General features: G+C 39.4%; 1 long non-coding RNA gene across 1 annotated transcript; it reads right to left on the reverse strand.

Moving 5' to 3' along the window:
- Positions 1 to 16,712: 16,712 nt before the first annotated feature.
- On the reverse strand, positions 16,713 to 17,159 carry LOC115604582. The gene is made up of 2 exons (XR_003990329.1): positions 16,970 to 17,159; positions 16,713 to 16,936 (listed from the first exon to the last, which is right to left on the reverse strand). It is a non-coding gene; the product is annotated as an uncharacterized LOC115604582 (long non-coding RNA).
- Positions 17,160 to 21,041: the final 3,882 nt, after the last annotated feature.

The following is a 21,041-nucleotide window of genomic DNA, read 5'->3' on the forward strand; positions in this document are numbered from 1 at the left end:
CTTTTCTACAGAGACTGAATGCAGTGGAAACAGGCTGGTTTTATGCTCTTCGCTGACTGAGAGTCTTATCTCATTTATTGCAAGTAGAAAAATTGTCATCAGGGTAAGGCTGGGACATACTTGATTTTTAAGCCTGTGGACTGGACACAAACCAGCAAAGAGTGAGGAGCTCACTCTCCCTCTCAAGGTTTCCACAATCTCCTTCAAGCTGGGATAAAAACCCTAACATAAGAGGTGCAGCTTTGTAAGGACAAAGACATGCAAATGCTTCCTGAGTTCACTTCCACTTCTTTCTGCATATTCCATGTCACAATTAATACACAAGGGTCTGGGGTGGACATGAAAACACCAGCCCAGGAAAAGGCAGGAGACCTGTGCATCAGACTAAGTGCTTCTGGGCACTTTTTAGGAACTTGGCAACAAGAAGGGACTGAAGTGGCTGCCCAGTATGGGCAGCTGTTTTTTCCTCTGACCCCTTGTAGAGTACACATTTGCTGGATGATTTACAGCTTGTTCTCTGAGCCAAAGGAAAAATCCAAACATTGCTGGCTGCAGTCAGATTTTGTTTGACCTCTTAAGTAGTTTAACATGGTACTGGCCTTCTTTCCCATTTTAGGTCTTTCCCTTCCAGAACAGCAGAATGGATTCAATGATGTAGCTTCTTAAGCACCTACATAATGCCCTAGGCTGGAAGTTGTGGATGTGTGATAATTGCCTTTAAGATAAGAAAGGGTTTGTTTCCTTTTGAGGACATCCCAGAAAGTATAAGGAAATCCAGAAGGGGACCTCACAAGTGACTTTTTGTCTTCTAGGTGCAAAGGGTGTTTTTATTGTAATGTCATGTAAGTTTCCATCTTCCTATTCTGTAAGTTAGGAATTTGAGAATCAGCATTTACATGAGAATTTAAGACTACACAGTTTCCCCCATTCTTCAAAGTGAAGCCATATCACTGGGTGGTCTTGGCACCGTGCTCTCATGTGTGGCCAATAAAGGTGATTTTTTTAAGTATAGAAACTGAAAGATCTGATTCACATTAAAAATGTGTAATTAATCTACTGCATAAATTAAGATTTATTCATATGCCGTATTCTTTGTTGATGTCAAACAAAAAGATTCACAGAACTACAGAATTGTTAAGATTGGAAGGGACCTCTGGAGATCATCTAGTCTAAGCCCCCTGCCAAGGCAGGGCCACCTAGAGCAGGTTACACAGGAACATGTCCAGGTGGGTTTTGAATATCTCCAGAGAGGGAGACTCCCATTAGGATTCAGTGGACATTTTGGACATTTGTTTTCAAGGGATACCATTCAACTTTTTACCTTTCTTGTTAGAATCCTTTCTTAATTTAATACTGTTGACTTAATAGTCTCTTTGATATTACAGAAAATTAGATATAATTTTCCTAATATTTTCCCAGTTTATTTATCTTGGGCATTTGACAATATCTTCTGCCTAGTCTGCTTCACTTCTTTTAAAACTAGAAAATGTAATAGTAAAACCACAGAAAAACAGGGGAATTCAACAGTAGGTGCTGGGACTAGGAGTATTTTCCACTCATTCTCTAAATAAATTGAATTTATTTAGAGTGAATTTCAAACTGCCAGTCTTTAATCTATAGCTGTAGTTTACTGATCACCACACTTAACAAATATAGGGTAACCTGCATATCAGATATTATTTATTTTATTGCTTGTTACAGGAACTGGAATATAATGCCTCCTTTTCTTTTCTGACCCCTCATTTCCATCTCCTGAAGTACTGACACAAAGCCGCATGCCTCCTAGATCTTAAAACCCACCACTTCTACAACTGTATGCTCATTATCTTCCAAATGTACTCTACCTATGTCTTCTCTGATGCAGATGAGTGCCTTCTGGTTCCCAATAAATACTTGTGGCCTTGCATAAGGACAAATTAATCAGTAGTATTTTTGCCCTACATGAAGAAATGCCTGTCTGGTCAGAAGACACTGAAAATATCTTCAGGAGATCCAGATGTTTTGCTTTAGCCAAAGTGATGTCTGGACATCAACTAGGAATAGAAGAAATACATGTTCTTTCAGGAATTTCAGATAAACTAGATGAACTGCTTAGCAGTAAACCCCGGAGATCTGCTAATGCTTCTACAGTAGCATTATTAACACCACAATTTGGCTTGACTTGCAATATATAAATCCTACCAAAACCAGTTTACAAATGATAGCTGAATTAGACCATAGCAGAAGGCTAGGCCAGAGACATCAGATTAAATTCCTGAACAGCAGATCTAGGGTTGGATGAGCCTTGCCAAATCAGAAGCTGTCTGGAGCATATGCAGAAACAGGTTTAGCACTTGGGACACCCTTTCTTGGCGATGCTAGAGGATGTGAGCGCTTAACAAAGTCAGATTCCACACCTGGACTTGGCACCTAAATTCTATTTAAATCTCACTTCAGAGATAAAAAAGGGCATTGTGCACATGATCTGCACTCTTTGTTTCCTTTGATAAACAGGGAAACTTTTTTAGTGCTCCTCTAGAGCCACTGCCAAAAAGCGTCTCATAAGCAGTAGGGAGCGTTACCTGTGAAAGGAGTACTAGCTGTTACCTGCTTTAGAGCAGTGAAGTAGGGGTAGCTACTCTAGGAACTCTGAAGTACTTGTATGCTGTGACAAAGAGGACAATGACAAGGACCTCAGACTTACAGGGATATGCTTTCATCTTATTCTCATACAAAACAACCTGAAAGGCAGACTTGAAGAGGAACAGACAAATACCTGGAGGGCAAATAGTGAGGTTTCCTTGCAGCCTTGGAGATAGACAACTGCTAATTCTGAATGACACTTTTTACTCCTCAGGAGCAAGTCTGCTTAAAAGGTGAGATATACATAAGCATAGACAGACCGGATTGTAGACAGGAGTAAAATTACAGTACTTCCTACCATATTATTAGAGTGCCTCCCAGTCCTTGAAAAGTTACACCTTAAAATAATAGATTGTAAGATGAGCGAGGCTGTAGCATTCTCATTATATAGAGAGGAATCTGAAGCACTGACAGATCAAATGACAAAGCAGCATAAGAATATGGCCTTGATAAACTGAGTTGAACACCAGTCCCTGGAGACTTGGAGTAAGCAGCGGGACTGTTCTTCTCCTGCAAGCTTTCTTAAGCACTAAATGGAGACACATGCATCTCTTCACCAGAGATGGCTGCAAACTAGGAGATCACTCTGGCTTGTAAAAATTTGACTAACAGTATTCATTTGCTGCTGTGTATTATTTTTTGGCAGGCAGACCAACATGTAAACTATGGATATGGTTAATTATAATGCCTCTGAAAAAAAGAAAACTATTCAGGACTGAGTTGTTAGAACACTGTCCTCTGCATGCGTGGTAAAATCAGGAAAAGTCTCTTAAAGGAAGCAAAAGAATGTGGCTGAAGGCTAACGCTATCAGAAGGGTTGTCATTCACGGAGCTAAAATAAAACCACTAAAGTAGTTTAGTGACCCCAGCAGCAGTCAGTCAGAGCTATGTCTTGGAGGGCCCACTTAACCCTGGAACATGTCACTCCATCAGCACAAGCATGTGTTTCAAAAGTGCATGTCATCAAAGAGGCCGCTAAGATGAAATTGCAACTATTAGCCAAACACATGCTTCATAAAAAATGCACTCAAAGCATAGAACCCAAACTAAAAAAAAAAGCTCTTGCTGTTCCATAATGTTAAACAGCAGATGGGAAAAAATAGTTGCATGCAAATCTTAACAAATGAAATCCAAACTGCTATCTCCTAGCTTTCGACTGAATGCCACTGGTGGGTCATTTACAAATGATACCGTTGGGTTTATTGGCGTTTTTTTTTCCACATCTCTGTGCCTAAAGCACTCATTTATGACAATGGCCTGATTTTCATGGCAAGTGTTCCCATATGCTCCTGATGGAATTGTAGTTTTCAGAGTCTCTAAAACAAGTCTGCTTTTTTGAGTGGTTAAAGATGGGGTTTAGTTGTGTAACTTTCAGACATCCCATATCAGAGAGTTTAGGCCAAGTGGAGAAAGTTACAGCAGATCTCAGGCAGTTAGTAAGTCCTGCCAAACCCCAGGGGACAGCTTATTCATCAGCTTTTATAAACTGAAAATTGTGTCTTTGCTATCTGGGAGTTGCATAGTCAGTCAGCAATGTTGTCAGGCGTGAACACTGCAAGCAGCACTGAAAACATTTCTTTTTTTTTTTTTTATAAATGGCATGTTTCCAGCCAGCTGGACTAAATGTGCTGGGCAGCCCTAATGAGGACTGGCCTCCCTGATGACCACAGAAGCTGCTGATACCAAAGCAGAGCACATTTTGGGCATCATACAGAAATGATCTCCTGAATGGTACCCTGCTGACCAACGCAAGCACTGAGCAACTTGATCTTGATTAATGTTTTGCCAGTCAGTGTTAACTGGTCAGACCTGAGTTTTGCTTCATTTTGGGGATGTTTTTCTTGCTTTGATTTGATCTCTTGGCTTTGTAGAGTTGCCTTGGAATGTTAATGAAATGTTATTCAGGGAATTCAGGTGGTATTCACATTGCTTGGGCTTTTAAGTAGGCATAAATTTTGACTTGCTTGTTTTGTTACTTTACCAAGGGTCCAGGAATTTTTTTTTCACTTCATTTTCCTTCTTTTATCAGGAGGGCGAGACAGATGTTCTGGTATCTGCTTTTTAAAAATAGCCATCTACATCTGATTGGCCTCACTAGCCAAGGTAATACAATGCCTGATGGAGATCCATTCAGGAGTAAGTAGTGAAGATGGGACTTAATTTGTTTTCAGACTTTTTTGGGGAGTTGCCAAGCTCTAACAGTTTGTGCATGCTGAGGTAATTGTGTGTAGAATAGCTTCTATATAGCCCAAGGGAACTAACATTTTAAAAATATCATCTCTAATTTATTGGGCCATCTAAGGCATGCTCTCAGAGATGTCACTTTGGTACTGGTGTCACAGTTTTGGGATATGAGCTCCTGTTACTGCCAATAAGCCACTCATCAGATAAACTTGCTAGCCAGTTTTGCTGTCATGCCATTCCATCACAGTCAGTACAGGTAGGTACCAACTCAAGGCTGCTTCTGGGCTGAGCAATAATAGCTCCAATAGACCACCAAGACCTAGCACACAATCTCCCAACCTTCTGGAACAAGAGCTGAAATGGGCTAACTATGCTTCATGTACTTGACAGAAATCATGTGTTCTGACCCTTAAAATAACACTCTGCAATTCAATATATAGCTTTCATTGCTCAGCTTCAGAGCTGGTGCTGGTACAGGCCACATAGGCAGCTGCCTAGGTTAGTGAAGTGTTGGGAGATGACAACGCAGCCACGGACCTACTGCTTGGTGTGCCTGTGTCAGTCAATGAAAGACGCACACTGGCAGCTTATGGTGGGCTTCGAGGCTTATGCATGTCTAAGCCGCCATCTCTGTCCAAGCCCTTTCTATGGCAACAGTGATGGAGCAAGAAAATGTATTCCAGCTCCCTCTTCTCTTGACCTTTTCCATAGCTAGAAGCAGTCAGTCCCAGGCAGGTCCTGCTCTCTGGCCCTCTGGCAATATTCAGCATTGCCTCTGGAAGTAGGGGGCACAATTACCAGGCAGAGAGTAAATAGTCTTTGCAGACATCCATTAAAACACAACAGTGTCACTCATTCATTGGCTGGCTATCATGAGAATGATCAGCCTTATTTGCACTTACAAAAGGTGGACTGGCATCCTTCCTTGGCCTTTTTCCCTTAGAGGAGTATTGTTACACATACATGTTTCAACCAGTGCAGCAGATTAAACCACTTTCTTGCCCAGGTCCCCGTGGCTTTGGGGAGACAGAAAGAACTCCCCTCAAGACTCTGTGGAGTTTAAATTATTTTCAGGAGATAGCAAACCAGGAAAACGGGGGCTTTGAGCAACCTGGTGTAGTGGAAGGTGTCCCTGCCTGTGGCAGGGGGATTGGAACTAGATGATCTTCTTCCAACCTTAACCATTCTACAATTCTATGATTCTAAAAAGGTTTCTCATTTGTAAGTGGGAAAGCCAGAGGGAAAGAAAGTTTACTCTTTTCACAGAAATACAGGCACTTTACAATTATACTCCCTTATGAAAACGAAGTAAAAGAGATACAGTGTCAGTGAAGAAGAGCAGAAGCTCTCTTGAATCCACTGGGCTAGCATCCACTGCCAGCAATGATTCAAATCCCAAGTATTTCACTATTTTAAGCAGACTGAGGTTTCTATAAACCCCTGACAGTATGGACAAATGGCTAGTGCTAAAATCCAAAGAACAATAGTATGCAAGAAATGGGATATATGGGAAGTACTACATGCTTTCCTTACAGTTCACCTGCACTATCTTCCTGATGATTAGGCATCCTTGCTCTGAGTGCCAACTGGGTCATACAAGGTAAACCATCTATTGAGCAGATTTTTCTTGCCAGACATTGGCAGCAAGAATTGAATCTGACATCTTTTACTAGACATTAGTTTCTGGTTCTCTGGCTCTGGCTCACAAATATGGTCGCCAAGAAGCTTTGGCATTCTTTTATAACTAGTATTATTCAGAGTTATAATTTATTTGAGCTCCTGTGCTCTTCTTGTCTTGACTGGAATAAAATAAAATCCAGAGATGTCACATTTCTGCTTATGACCAAGAAAAATACTGTCAATGTAAAAAGGTAGAGGAGAGAGAATACCTAGAATTAACAGGAGGAAGCTTTAGAAAATTAAATTTGTGTAAATAGCTAACGCAGGAGTCTTTTTGAATATGTCACTTTGAAAGGAGTTATCTCATACTCCTGAAAGGGCAGAACAAATGTGATGCTAATACAACATATCTACTTGAGAGTACAGAAGCAGCTTTGCTTTTAAAATCTGTGCTTCAACTTAGTCGATAAGCAGTCAATTCCATTAAGGGATCATGTACACAGATTGAAAGGTGAGGGTTTAGTGGAAACATATTTCTGCAAAGATTAGTTCCACACTGATAAAAAATCCCTCAAAATCTTGTCCTTAACCTGGGCCCTCAGTGGAAATAAATTTAAGATTTAGAAAACACACCTTTTAACTAGTGTAGCCATCAGCGAATGCTAGTCTTACTTTGCTCCTGGTGGTGTCATTCCAAAAAAATTGACATACCTTAGTTAATCAATAACCTTAGTTGTAGGACTACTTTTGATTTCCCACTCTTTTAATCAGACATATTTAAGGCAGTTTTCAGTACCAGCTTTGCACATTGTTGCCCATGTGATCCAGATTTGTCTATCCTTACAAAAATCTCCTTCTAGTCAATCTAGAGTTGGTAACTTCTCCAGATTGTGGAGAAGGCTGACTAAAAGCATGGCACAGTTAAATGCTCTACTTACATTTGTTCTGGGTTTTTCAAGAATCATTCACCACAGTCACCTAAAGGCAGTTCTTTAAATCCAGGTTGCTCTGCATTTCAGCCAAAATGCCTTGATTATCACAATCTTTTTGTCTGTCTCTTAAAAAATGTTTTGAAGGCACAACCTTCAAAAAGTGAGAAGTTGTTACACAGAGGACATGTATATGTTGTTCTCCACAGGGTATTGTAGCAGGAAAAAAGACAGAGATTCAGAGAAGACACAGGTTAACTTTTCAAAGCGTCAAGTTATTTCACGCTGTAATACATGGCATGGGAAAGCAACAGGGTTTTCATGAAACATTTTCAGTATCAAGCTGTATTTTTTTTTCTTTGTCAGGAATAGCTAGAAGTATAGTACGGTACGGTACAGTATGGTATGGAACAGTACAGCGTAGCATAGTGCAGTGTAGTGTAGCATAGTATAGTGTAGTGTAGTACAATACAGTACAGTATAGTATAGTATAGTTCCTCCTGCCCTTGGTAAAGGGTAGACTAAGCAACCTTCTACAGTCCCTTTCTTTTTTTTTTTTGATACAAGTGTAGAATTGCGAGAACAAAGAATATCTACATATTGTGATTCAATCTTTTGATTTTAGTACCAAGTTTGGGAATATTGTCATATATCTCTAGGAAGCGGGGATCACTCAGTTTCATAGATATTTTTATCTATACTCAGTGATTCCTTAACCAAGTACTACATGTTGAGAAGAATTCTGTTACCTTGGTCAAAATAAGACAAACATTGACCAGACAGTGCTATTATTCCAAGGATTTACGGTGAGACTACTGAATACTCAAAAGCAAATGTGACCCATATAAAATACTAATTACAGAAGAATTTTGTACACTAATAACATGCCCAGCATGGAAGGCCAGTTTTTGATAGGCCTAATCACGGAAAATTAGAGGAACGTCAGTGAAGTCACATATCAAGATGAGAATTATGGTCAATAAGATTGCAGAGTAAGGTCTATAAATCTTCACCTAACATACTTATGTTTACAAATAATGGGGTGGGGGTGGAAAGGAACATACAGCTCTTCACCAATGCTACTGATAAAATTACGAGCAGGTACCATGGTTAATACATGTCTTATTTGTTCTACAGCTTCCGTGGGAGAGATGAACAACAAGTTAATGCCTCAATACAAATCTAGAGAAACCCTGCTGAAGTTAATTGTGTGTGACAGGATTAAATTTGGTGCAAACCAAACTTTGGCCCAGTATCTGTACTAAAAATATAGCTGCAGAGGGAAAAATAAGAATGTTTTTAACAACTTAACATTTATTGGACAAGGAGAGGTCTGAAAAGAGCAGAATGGAAAATGGCAAACATCTTCTACAAAAATAAGAATTGTCCTTCCTTCACAGGCCTGGATAGTTTGCATGTGTGGTACAAAAATGTGTAATGGAAACCTGGGAAACAAAGAAGGCTTTTCAGGCTGAGGATTCCAGCTGTTCGCAGACTGAGGAAGAGAAAACAGACTTTATTCAATGTCTGCAGATGTTTCCAAACTTTCTAAAATTTAAATTCAGTTACCTAATCAATGTTAAATATCTGAGGGAAAATGTGTTGCCCATTGGATACTGTTTAGGTGCTGAGGAAAACAAAGGATTTAAACATTCCCAGGCAGAAAGAGCTGATGGCTCAGAGGCAGCAGCAGATGAAAACAATGGCTGGAATGACAAATGAACATTCATTTCTCAGCTACACTGATGCAACTCCACTGGCTTTACCGGAGTGTCATGTAAGTCCAGTGTAGTTTACCTGCTAGGCCTGATCATCTGTCAATAAGGACAAATTCTGTTCATGCTTTCATAGTTATGCTCTTCTAAAACACAGCTACGTCAAAGGAAAAGAGTTTTCAGAGCCCTTTGGTTGACACCCTTAAAGCACAATAAAAAAATAAATTCCTGCAAGAGGAAGTGCAGGAACATGTAAGTTCTTTACTGTGAGGGTGGTGAGGCACTGGAACAGGTTGCCTGAGGAAGTTGTGAATGCTCCATCCCTGGCAGCGTTCAAGGCCAGGTTGGAAAGGTCTTGGTTGACACGGTTTAGTGTGTGGCATCCCTGCCCATGGTAGGATCTTAAGGTCCTTTCCAACCCTAACTATTCTATGATTCTATGATTCTAAGTAGGGATCATACAAGTTTGCACTGCAGGAAAGCTGAATAAGGAGCAGGGGTGGGACAGTATTGTATTTCTGTTGTGAGCACTACTTTTGTGCTATCTCAAAATCCCATGTAAGTCATGATATGCTGGTGCTACAGCTCAGTCTTTCAGTAAATGACCCAAACTCCCAAACTCCAACTTCAGTGGGGCCAGGATGTAATCCTGTATCTACAGGATCCACAGCTGACAAAACACCACCAGCAGTGTGTTTTACAAGTTTGGCAACACATTCATATGCAGCCTGAGACTGAAACACAGATTTTCTGGTGTCCTCTCAAACAGGCATTAACTTTGACATTTGACAGGCAGTAACTTCACATTTTCATATAGCATCAACAACATCAACTATTCTTTTTCTGACAAAGCACACAGGGAAGGCGTGAGACCTCTTTTCATCTGACAGATGCATTTTCAGATGGTGTGCGCAACATCCCTTTGCCACATATCTGCCTTTTGCATGCAATCTGCTGCATGTCTGTGCTGAAGACTGGTATCACTGTTCACCCTAAAATAATTTGATCCTTGAAGCACTCCATTTCATGGAAACAGATCAAGCAAATCCCTTTACTAAGTTATTCCCAAGCACAGATGAAGCTCCACTGTTAAAATCCTCAACCCTACCGTGCTAGGCTGCATTATGGGATAATCTGTTCCTCATGACCATCACACATGATGACATCAGCCCAGAGATGCTGAAAAAGGTACGGGAACAGTGGTGGACTGTCTTTGAATTTGGTAAAGACAGAGGGAAGCTGGTGCCCTTTGCAATTTGTGAGTTTTTTGGTTGGTACGATTTGGTTGGTACGAAGTTTCCTTAGGAAACTTCATATTCATATGCTTCTTAATGACTTCTGAAAAAGACCAAGCACTGTATGAGTTAAAGCCTCTGGATAAAAGCAAGTCAAGTAAATAACTATTTTTTGGAAAACCAAATTAATACAAGAATGAACCCAGAAGTTTTAGCATGATCTACATGAAGTTGTTCAGTAAAACAATACAGGCTTACTTGGTTTATTGGGATATATAGTTTAATTTAAAGGTTTCTATTTTTCTTCACGTGTATAAGAAAAATTAGTTGATTCACCCATATTTACATTCAGGATTCAAACATACTATATACTGAAGTATACAAATATCCTATACTGCTGAAGTCCAGACTCTGACATACTTGTTAGAAAATAACAGAGGAAAGAATAACAATGCTGAAGTGTGCTGCTGGGCATTCAGGGATGATTAGGAGAGAAATCAGAGCATACTGCACTGGGTACATGGACAGGCAGATAGTTTTATATGATGCCTAGTTTTTAATGATGGTGAGAAGCATTTTTCTACCACATCACTGTCTAAGAAGGCAGTGAACTAGGGTAAATTTACATTAACGCTGTCCGAGATCCCCTTAGAAAACTCAAGCTGCTAAGCCTGCAAGAAATAGGCTTTAGCTTGTCTAACTTCAAATGTGTTCAAAAAGTTTCTATATTATAACTGGACAAAATCTAAAGCTTTAATGCTTTTTGGAGAAGGAATGGTTTTTTGCTCTGTGTTTGTACCAAACCTAGTGTGCCCGTAAGCAAGGCATCTACTACCAGTTCTACTTCTCCTAACAGTGAGCATGGAAAGATGTAACTGACCTTGCCCCCCCAAACCCTGAGTTACACCACATCAGTCCAAGAGCTTTTCACATAGGCCTACCTGTGAGCATATTTGTGTTACTCTCTAAATAAAAGTTACACTCAATTTTGTATTTTTTTTAGAGCAATCAATAAGAAAACCACCACAACAAAATCCCCCACCTGCAGATGTCATAAACAGCTTTGTACTGTACGTGACCTGCAGGTCCGTATGACTGAATAACCTCAGTCCTGCTGCCAAAAATATCTGATGTGAAATTTTATTCCATTTTAGTGGGATCCTTATTGACGAAAGTAGCCAGGGACTGAAAATCCTGCTGAGATCCTTCCAGATCTTAGAAACATGTTGATTTGTTTCTCACCTCAAATGGCCTTTCTTACATCTCATCTTCTGACACAATCTCCAACTCCTATGCATTTTTTGGTCATTGTTTAATATCTTATTATAGTGTGACTAGCTCAAAATCCTCCCTTCCTCACAAATTTTCTTATTGCTTCACTGTCCAGGGTTGGCACAATTATTTCAAATGATCTGCTTTTCAGATGATTCCCAGATCATTCCCAGACTGTGAGACAGCCTGTTTATGTGATGATGGAAAGTACCAGAGGTAACCTTACACTGATATGTTAATTGTTCGCATGACTGAAAAAAAACCAAAGCAATTTGACTTTCATCCTCTGCATGTACCCATGCTCCTGTCTGATTGTATCACCCTTGGTTTCCTGTACTCTTTGTGGAGTGCCATCAGCATCACTCTGTCAAGTTCACTTCTTCCCCTTCACCTCTTCACTGTGGAGTACACTGCCTGTACAGGCCACCCTACTTTCTTGATAGTGTCTAGCTTTCTAAGCAAGAAGCTAAGTAGATGGCATACTTACTGTCAATATTCTTGTGGACAAGACAGCATGACTCTAAGGAAGTAGCAGTGATGACACTGAATGGAGAGTGAACTGCTGCAGGAAAAGAAGAAACTGAATCATGGTAGGAAGCTAAAGGATAAGTCATTTATACGACTAGAAGCAGAAAGTCATTATTAGCCAGTCAGCCAAAAATCTTGTACCTGCCTGTGCCCTATTCCCTTTATTTGATAGTTCACCTTGCTCATTCTCACCTTTTATTTTCAAGACGATTAATATCTGGGAGAGAGGAAAAAGCACCTTCTTCCACTGTTTTGATATTTTATCCAGAAAGTTAGACCCTGGCACTATCGCTGTTTAAGTGAACTGGGAATCTCCCATTGCTGTTTACTGAAGCTTTTGTTACTGGGTGTCTGGAGAAAAAAATCTAAGTTTTCCTTTGTGGTCTTGGCATGCACATTCCATTCTTCACTTGAAACAGTTCCTTTCTTATTTGCCTACTTCTATTATTCTCAGAGCTAAATTTAGTTTCTACTGCTATTTCTTTTCTGAGACTAGAGTGGCTACTAGTCTGTCTCCACTTAGTCATTCATTGTTTACAGATTTGGTAAGGAGCATCTAGGAAGTGAGGTACTGCAGAAAAGGATGAGAAAGATAAAGCTAGACAACAGACATAACTGCAGGGAAACCCATCCTGCAGTGGAGCAAAATTAACATCAGTGGAAGTTCTATGTTAGATGTATGTTTCTGGGAATTTTTAGAAACAAAAAGGGAACTGACAGTACCTGAACTGTTTTATAAAGCAAATGAGGACATTATAAGGAGCTTGCCCATGAAACACTGTTGATATTCAGGTAGATGTTTTTCTGTGTGGACTCAGCCATTGGAAATCTTTCTTTGGTTTGCATTTTAGCCCTTATTTTTTCAGCACTCATATAATTTTAGACCATGCTTTTTAGATGATGTGCTGAAGAGTCAGAGGAAACGAAGTTGTCTTGGGAGAGGGGAAGAACCATTTCGGATCTGATCAAAAGTTCTAGTGCAGCTGCCTTCAGCCCTGCGGTGCCCTCTGCATTGAACAGCTTCTCTGTGGTAAGGAGTAAGAGAAAAGAAAAGGAGAGAACAAACAAACTTCAGCTGAATTAGTCATGACAGCTGAATTTGCACTTTGTTCAGTGAAACATAAAGTGCATGATTCCGTTCCATTAACTAGTACAAATCTAGACTGATACCATCCCAAATAACAGATTCGTACACTGTAAAGGTTCAAAAGGGCTGAATCCCTACATTTATAACCTTTATAATATGAAAGAAGAAAAGAGATAGTTATGTTTGTCCAGGATGACTTTGTATCTTTCAGCTGACCTTGCCATCAGATTTTATTAAAATAGTCTTCATATCTTCCAGCTTAGAGGCAATTGTTTTAGAAATTGCTTTCCAAAAGGTAATGTTAGGAATCAAAATAATGTTGGGTTTTACGCAGTTGAGTGCTCTTACCTCCCACTGAGTTGTTTTTTTCTACTCCAGCCTTGCTGGAGACATTCTATTACAAAGAAACTAAAGTGTAAGAGAAAAGATGGTCTAAGAGTATCTGAGAGTAAACTAAACCATAAAATATCTTGCTAAATCAAACCAGACAAATCTATGTATGTTTTCCGGACCACCTTTGACTATGAACTGTGCTAGTTTTTGAGAACGCATAGATCCTTCCAGTGAAGGAGAAGAAGAAATTCAATTTGTCCTAGACTGGGCAGGGTTTGGAGACAGTTAAATTATCAGTAAAGGAAATGCTTCACACCAACAGTTGATGAACAGAATTAGCAGCTGGTGTGATGCTAGATGAAAGAAAAAGCCTTGAAGCTAAAATCCAAACAAAACAGGACTCCAAGAATTCTCTCTTCAGGTCAATGTCATCAATTTTGTGCTGCCAACTGGGATACAAATAGTTCATTGAATATACATGAACTATATGAGAGACGTGCAGAGACTGAAACAGCTTTCTACACATTCCGGACACAAACTTTATGTCACAGATTTGACGATATAAAAGAAGGTCTAAAATCTAACCTCTGTGGCACTGCGAAAACTCTGTCCTCCCAATGTTTGCATGAACTCACACTGTAGACAAACACCTCCTCAGGTGTTCATCAATGGAATTGCACCTCATGGACATCACTTTCACAGGACCATTTTAGTAAAATGGGTTTCAGTGCTCGATTTTAATGCCTCTGAGGTAAGGTCGCATTTTTATCTCAAGCCTGGAGCTGAAAGTGGTGTGTAATTACAATGCTGCAGAGGCACAGGAGGGGCTATCTGATGATTCCCTTGCTCTTTATAAATAATCATAGGCTGCCCCACTGATTTTAGTAAGCATAGTAGTATTTAAAAGAAGCAAAAGAGAAAACTGGGCAATAAATTAGTCTGATTTTCTAATTCTCACAAGCTAGCAGTAGGGCTACAATATTTAGGTTCCAGTTACTGCAGAGGAAAGATAATATCCTTTCCCTCCTAGAATTATAATAATAATAATAATTCTTGTTTTTAATTTATGGAAATAATTCTCCCGAACAGTTTTGTTTTCATCCAGCCTAATTTTAAGAAGTGTGGATTTGGAATGAGACTTAAAAATTAGCCAGTCTGACGTGTGTAAGACACACAGTGCTGGGACAATATACTAGTATCTCTGAGAGCTACAACTAGACTTGGGTGTGTCTGAAGTTAGGCTCATAAATCCATATTTAGACTGTTAAATAAGTGGCCTGATTTTTTTAAAAATGCTTTTGACCCAGCTTCTCCAGCTGACTTCAATAAAACGTGTGTATATGTCTGTATGCATGTGTGCATGTGTCCAGTACTTCAAAAATCAAGTCACATACGCAGATGATTAAAAATCTAGGCACCTAAGGCTTGAAAATGTTGCCAATAATAATTCTTCTGGCTTCACCACAGGGATAACACACAGAGTGGATTTTAAATACAGGTGCTTCTACAAAGAGAATAAGCGATGTGAGCAGAGGGATCTGATATAACTATTGATTTTTGGTTCTTTCTGAAACAGTTAGGGAATTGTGGATTTGAAATACAAGCACTGCCTTTCCTACACCTGAGCAAAAAGCCCATAGGAAAGTTACCACAGAGGATTCCCTGGCTCATCCTTCTGATCAATATTTAATAAAACCAATCATAACACATTGCTTTGCATGAATAACATGGAACAAAAGAAAATGTTTCTTTAAACTATTTTTCTGATAATCATGTTTAAAGGAAACTCTCATTATAAAAAAAAAAAAAACCAAAACAAAAAACAACACACCTATAGATATTCATACCTTCTTTTTTAGTTTCAAGTAGAAATAGCAGGTTACCATTTTTAAACAGGTTACATGTTTTAATAAAACCTCATGGACTGCAATATATACTCCTGGGGAATGGCTGACTGGTTCTCTTGGAAAATAATTCAGCTGTAAACCTTTTGAGCATCCTTATGCTGAGAAATTTATATTTGCTCAGTGACTTTTAGTTAGCAGCTATACAGATCTGAGTGCTGTGGACCAATTTACAACCAAAAGGAAGAATACACTTTTTAAATTGAAGATAAAAAAGGAAGTGTCTTACTCAATAATCTTTGCATACTAGTTCTCTATGTATAAAATGACCTGCTCATTTCTTTAGCTTTGGGATAATACACAGAGGAAAACATTGTGCGTCAGGTTAAAAACCTGCTGTGCTTAAGCAGAAAACGCTTGGTAGAACTCATCAGGCACTGACCAGCTTCCCACCACACTCTTCATGTTTGAAGGTAATTTCAGTTAAAAAAAAATCGGCAGGACTGTATAGACCGATCTGGCTTCTGGTTATGTTGCAGCTGGAAAACTTTACATTTATTATATGTATATATATAAAAATCTCCCAAGAAATATAACAAACATTCTAATTTTATACTTACAGAATTATTCCACTGGAAAAAATTATGTGAAGCCTAAGCACAGGTATCCAACAACAGCCTGTAATCAAGCTTACCACAAGGCATTTAAACTAAGAGGCTAGTGTCTGCAAAGGTCATGTTTGATTTCCTCTGCGGATAATGATGTGGGTGATAAGCAGGCCAGCATGCTTCTTACCCCCTACCTACCCCACTTTCTTCTTACTTCCTCTTTTCCATGCTACATTTTCTTATTGAATCCACTGACAACACAGAGGTGGATGGCTCTGCTGCAGTGTGCAACTGTGCTGGTATGGCAGCAATGTTGTGGGAGGTCAGGGTCACACTTTCTATTATTGCTAGTGTCAAAAGCACTTGGCTCCTGCAAAGGACCACTGAGCACTGCTCAGTGCAGCCTTTGAAACACAGTCCGAATATTACCATAGGGTAGCTCTTATTGTTTCTACTCCTTTTACAAATGCATATGGGAGCTGATATGCAGTGCTACTAGGCAATTTGTCCAAGGCCACACATAGCATCAGTGGCAAGCTGCATGTTGGATGTGGGAACTCCTGCCATCTGGCCTTGTTCTCAAATAACTTGGCACACAACTTCTCCCAGTGTAAGCAATACATCTTAAATGAAAAGGAAAACAATGTGCAAAGCAGCCAGGAAGGTAATGAGTAATATTAAAAAGGCAGCTATGAAAATAATATTTTTTGAAATCAAAGCACCTAAATCAGGTGCTTTGAAATCAAAGCACCTAAATCAGGTGCTTTGATTTCAAAATCAAAGAAAATCAAATAAAATGAAAGAATAATTGTATTTGTGTTTTTAACATTTTCTGTTGTCAGGAGGGCATTAGTCTTCCTGAGCTGTAGCAGCAGGAAGTCTCTAAGTCCTTCACATGCCTTACCGTCTGCAGTGGCTGGAAGTCCTTTGTGCTGCTCTTCAGGTGCTCCCTTGCTGACCTGTGATCTCTCTTCAGGTGCTCCCTTGCTGACCTGTGATCTCTCTTCAGGTTTTGGGTGTCTCCTACCGGCACCACGATCGAACTGGTAGGAGTCACTCCTACAGATGTAAGCTGAATGGAGATTTTCCTCCAAGCAATGCCACTAGTCCAATGAGATTGTTTAGATATGGGACACACTACCACTAGACTGTGCTTTTGGTCAGGTAATTCAGGAAGTTAATTACACAGCACATCATTAACTTTAACATACTGTCCCAATTTTAGTGGATTAGTTGTTCAGCAACTTGGAGAAGCAGGTCTTGGTATGAAGAAGAAAGAGGAGCTCCTGTAGTATTCCAGATTATAATACATAATTAGCAAAACATCCAAGTGTCCTCCTGAAAAAAACCTGAACATACTAATAAGAACTTACAATAAAGGAAGATGTTTATTTGCCATTAGGATTTGTGGTTTTCAAGAGATGTCTGATAATGATTTAAACATGAAATGTACAGAATTTGATTTTGGCATCTTTTGGAAAAACAGATGGGTGGTAGATGGGGTGAAAGGGAAAATACTTCTGAGTTAGGTGACATCAGATCAGAGAAATTTTTCATGCTGTAATAAAAATTCTCTAGTGTGGCCAAGTAGCAAGAATGGGCTTTTTGAAAAATAATTCACAAAGTTATGTGAGCTGCAGAAAAAAATATGTGAATTAAACAGAAAGCAATATGGCATCAAGAAATGAATGTACTAATCATATGACTGCACTACACCTAGACCAAATGTCTCCTCAACTCTTTTTCCTGACAGAACTTAATAACTGTTATCATCTCTGCTTCAGTCTCTGAATTGCAGATTGCTAGAAAACATGACTATGCTAACAATTAGAGTGAAGTTGCCCCTTTCTGATGTCCTTCTCTAGGGATCTGATTTTAGTCGCTTTTTGGTTGCAAGATCCTGGACTCGGTAGAGTTCAACTCAGTTCAATGTCATACAGCCATTCATCGTTCCAAACACAATCAGCCCCAAAATGCAAAATGTCAGGATACAGGTAATTTTAAAATTACTTCCTTCAAGACTGAAAAGAAGGCTGCAGCTGTTCAAATTACAGTGAATAAAAGGGAGGCAGTAACAATTGTTATTAATAACAATTATTTTGTATTGAATGCTTTTGTTGTCCCTATTTTTAAGAGATGCTATGGGGATGACTTCTTTTTAGCAGAGAGGAAGGGATTTATTGGACATTGTCAGTAGGAGATAAGATGTTTAAGAGCTTCAAAGGTCTTCCTCTCTAGCATTTTTAAACCTGCTAGTTGGTTCTCCACTGAGGCTCTGGGCTTCCCGTATTAATGAAGATTCAGGCTACTTTGGAGCCAGGAGAAAAACCCAAGGCACTCTGAAGCTAATCACCTGCCCTTTTAGAAGCAGGACAACAACTAGATATACTAAACCTTGACTGATTATTTACACAGGAAACATGGCTCTGTAAATAAGCCATAAGTTGTTGGGATAACAGGATTGGTGTATTATCTCTAAGTGTGGAGACTCTAATAGCCTGCCGAGCAGCTAGTTCATCCCAAAGTGGAGTTTAGAAGGGGCTTCTGGCTGCAGAGATGTAATCCTGTGGGACTCACTCACAGTGAATAAGGCAAACTAGTACCCTAATAATAGGTACTGCTACACAGAAGACGTACTAAAGATAGGGGCTCCCTCTGACTCCAGTAGTAGAACTGTGGCTGACTGGAGGAAGAGCAGAGTGCTTCTCCAATATCTACCCCAAAGAAATAGCCCCTGTCATTTGGTGCTCTCAGATGGCAGTGTCAGTGCCCTTGCAGCAGCAGCATGGCTTCCTGCTCTGTGCAAAGGGTAGTGCCCCCAAGTCTCAAATTCTAATCCTGGCTCTACTGCTAGTGTATGGGGTAATCCTTTGCAGGCAGTTTACAGCCAGTATCTCAGTTATTCCATCTGCAACACAGAAATAAGATGAGAGTCTTGGTTTGTGAAACACTTAAGAGACCAAGTCAGAGAAAATGCCAAATAAGAACTAGATCTTCTTACTATAAATAATATTATCTCCAGGTCTATAAGGATGCCATATTACAGCAACATAGAGCCTCTTTATTTCCAGAATAATACAACATAATTAGTTCTTTCACTGTTTTCTTTAAGGATACTTTTGGCAAACCTCTCAGGAGTTAAGCTTTCCAGGGCTCCTGCTATATTGATAACACAATGCAAAATCCTGAATAAACAGTTTTCTTTCTACTCCTCTATGCCCCAATTTGCTAAAAAATATATGGGATTGAGTGAGAAAAGAAGATTAAATTTGGTATTCCAGAAAGAGAGATTTTTATTCCCGTGCTACAGCCAGACTGTGCATAACAGGTCATTGCTGGGCAGAAGACAATTTTAAACTTATTGTCTGAGTTCACAATGGAAAAGTTTTCAAGAAGGAGAAGTGAGAAAACATGAGAAAGAACGAGCTCATTTCTAAGGACAGAATAGAGCCTGACTGGGACAGCACATTTGGGTCTCTGTTTTATTTTAGGGCCTGATCTCTGTTTATGTATTTGAGGCAACTGTAATGGTAGGTGTTCAACACAGCAAAGATTCAGGTGCTGCAACAAGCACTAAGTTGCTAATGTCGCAAATGATCAATATCCTTTCAAGTTCAATATTTGTGTGTGACAACCCTATTTCATGGTTATATGGACTGATGGTTATCCTTTCTGTTGCAGTAAAGAAATTATGAAGAACAAGGTGGGGCTTCTCAGCTTCAAAGAGCTCCGCTGAATGTCAGTTTACGTCCCTTACAAAAGATGGTAGCAAATCGAATCTCTAGTACTAATCTTACTGGTTTCATCCAAGAAAACCTCTAATTGAGAATTCAGTGCAAAGACTGGGGGGGGAAAGGGCCTGCTGCATCTACTGAGCAATGCACAGGTTGTTAAACTGTAGTAAATAGAATCTTGGTATCTTCCTTATGGAATTTTGAATAATCTCTATCCTTTTAGCCTGACCACATCACTCAGCCCCTCTCATCTTCTCCCTCTGACTCCTCAGATACATTTTCTTTAAAAAGATGTATGGAATACACAGTATTAGCTATCCTTAGGACAACATAGTCTCTGCATGCTATGTCTCTTGACACAACTGATGACACCCTGCCGTGCTGCCCTGGGGAGCCCTTGCCAGTCCCAGCATCCCAATGCTTGTTGCTCCCTGACAATGAACTGCAGATATTTCACTTTCCTTTGGCAAAAGGACAAAGATTAGAAAACTAATAACAGAGCATACATCCTATGGGAAAATCCCACTTTAATAAGATTTTTATCTCTAGACAATTATCCTTTTGGAAAAAAAAAAAAAATTCAAGGAAATAAAAGTAAAACTCCTTAGTAAAAAAAAATAATCAGTATTTTCAGATCATAGTTTCACAAATAAAATATATGTTCATTCATATCTATCTCAATAACCAGGATGCTTACTCCTGCAGTACAAAGATACTAGATGTAGAGGGAAGCATCTTTTTAAGATCCCGTTAAGACATCAGCATCTTTTCACTTGATGTTGAGAAACTATGTGTGGAAATTCCACAGCTGAAGAATTGAACATGCTAGTAATTTTGAACAGTAGTGACAAAATAGAGACAGAAAAACAATGGCTATTAAAAAAATGTTTGAATGGAATTTCCTACTTTGGTATACTTTTAAAGGAGACCCTTTTCAGAATCTGTTATCTCCTGAAAATCAGGTTCATTTGGAGTACCTAATGGTGCCTTCCCCTCACGCAAACCAAGACATGCAGGATCAGGAGAAGTTTTTCTAAAAATCTTACTTAGTATATTTTCTGATGCGGAGTCCAGTAGCCTGGTTTAGAGCTGTGGTACATCTTATGAAATCTGTCCCTCAATTTCATGGGCTTTTTATTTGTGAACAGATGACAGACAGAGTGAAAAGGCCACAACCCTTTTGCCCACTGAGAGGAAGCCATTTTGCTATCACTCAGCACAAATGACAAGCAGAGAAGCCACTGCAAACCTTGCTGTAAAACATGTGGCAGGAGAGAGCACACAGGCAGGCTAAAGTGAAAAATTTGTGTTGTTCCTAAGATGTGCCCAT

This window comes from Strigops habroptila, chromosome 2 (genome assembly GCF_004027225.2).
Source record: "Strigops habroptila isolate Jane chromosome 2, bStrHab1.2.pri, whole genome shotgun sequence".
Taxonomy (NCBI): domain Eukaryota; kingdom Metazoa; phylum Chordata; class Aves; order Psittaciformes; family Psittacidae; genus Strigops; species Strigops habroptila.